The 1,571-nt window shown below is 39.0% G+C and overlaps 1 protein-coding gene across 1 annotated transcript in view; it reads left to right on the top strand.

Moving 5' to 3' along the window:
• The window catches only part of dpp7 (dipeptidyl-peptidase 7), a 21,246-nt gene that overhangs the window by 18,486 nt on the left and 1,189 nt on the right, over positions 1-1,571 (top strand). Inside the window, exon 14 of the mRNA XM_032511951.1 lies at positions 1,310-1,571. This exon is cut by the window's right edge and continues 1,189 nt beyond it. The gene's annotated coding sequence lies outside the window, so the exon portion shown is untranslated. The remainder of the gene's footprint in view (positions 1-1,309) is intronic.

Here is a 1,571-nt window from a genome sequence, read left to right as displayed (position 1 = left end):
TTCGCTACTAGCTAGCTATTCACATTGGTTTTTGGTGTTGCGCACATCACTCCGCCCAAGTAGCAGTGCTTCACCTTTCTGAGAATATAGTTCCCAGTTAAAAATCTCATAACCTGCAGTTAGAATATGGCTGTCTCATGTGAATTTGTTATTTGGCCACCCTGAGGGAGACGAGAAGGGTATGTATGGACTTGTCTAACTCTGGGGGATCCGGTGAATAAGTTAAAGTCCTAATAACTCGGCGTGTTCCTTTCAACAAATTTTTGCAGGAACTGTGGACTTAGTCTCTTTTTAAACAGACAAAGACATTATTTTTTTAATATGATGCTTTTTGCTTGTCCTAGATGTATGCGAGGGAGAGTAGATTGGAATGAGGTCGTTAAGCATATTTACAACATTATACAGGCATTGGAAAATACATTAAGTTTAGCAATCTTCACTTCAAAGTTGTACAGAAAATATTGGTGTCAGTGAGTCCACCTTTGTGTCTAAATTCCATTCTGCATCCTAAGTGGCTATATAATATATTGTGAGTTCACCCTGGAACAGAACCAGAATTGAGTGGAACTAATGTCAATTTAAAGCACAGCGTGAATGGAAACACTGTTCAAAGCTGAGGGAAATCAAAACTGATCATGGACAGTGGTGAGACCGCTCCAGGAACATCTCACCACAAAACAATTAGTGACATTTTGCCTGCTATTCATCATGTTTCCAAATGCTAAATAGGCAATAGCATTACAAAGTTGCAATTGTCAGATAACATAGGACAATATTCCTAACAATTTTTTTTTCTCTTTTTCCGACAGTCGGAAATCCAATATTTGTATTACAATTATGAAAGACTAACCAGTATCTATTTACAGTTGAGAAACTGGAACCAACAATAACTCAATTGTTGCTGCTTAATTTTCTTGATTGACTTATTTTAACTCTACAGTGTATACTTTCAGGGTTACAATAATGTAGATTTGGGTCGGCTATGTGAGTCGAAATGGACACAAGACCATGTCAAATCATCATCATTGTTGTGATAAAGGGCCTCAGAAACCAACACCTCCAGGCCTTTGGTTAGAAGATCCATGGATCCAATCCAAAGACAGTTTATTATTGCTTCCACTGTGTTTTGATAATGTGGATAAAAGGGATTCAGATCAATCCAGGAGCTGCGTGGCACTGGAGTATTATTTGAGGGCAATAGTGAAAAGCTAAATCAAATTAATGGTAACAGATTACAGATCACTTAATTTATTTGGAATGTGCATCTTGCTCCACTGAGCTTGCTGTATTCGTTGTGTTTCTATTCCAGGACATGAAAAACAACACGTAAACCAGATGTAACCAACATCAACATGCCCTGGATTGCTTTCAGTTTCCCGGCATCACCGGACCTAACAACCGCGGTCTTGCATAAGCTGTGGCACAACGGTGGTTAACAACTAGTTCAATCAACCCAGGGTTTCCCAATTTAGAGATGCACGTGGTCACATAAAAGAGACGGTGTTTGCGCATTGTGACCAATCGCAAACATCTACCTGAGCCACATATTTTACATAAGAAGAGCAAACTAT

The sequence above is a fragment of the Etheostoma spectabile genome, unplaced genomic scaffold, assembly GCF_008692095.1.
Source record: "Etheostoma spectabile isolate EspeVRDwgs_2016 unplaced genomic scaffold, UIUC_Espe_1.0 scaffold559, whole genome shotgun sequence".
NCBI lineage: Eukaryota > Metazoa > Chordata > Actinopteri > Perciformes > Percidae > Etheostoma > Etheostoma spectabile.
This window is presented reverse-complemented; position numbering and strand designations above follow the sequence as displayed.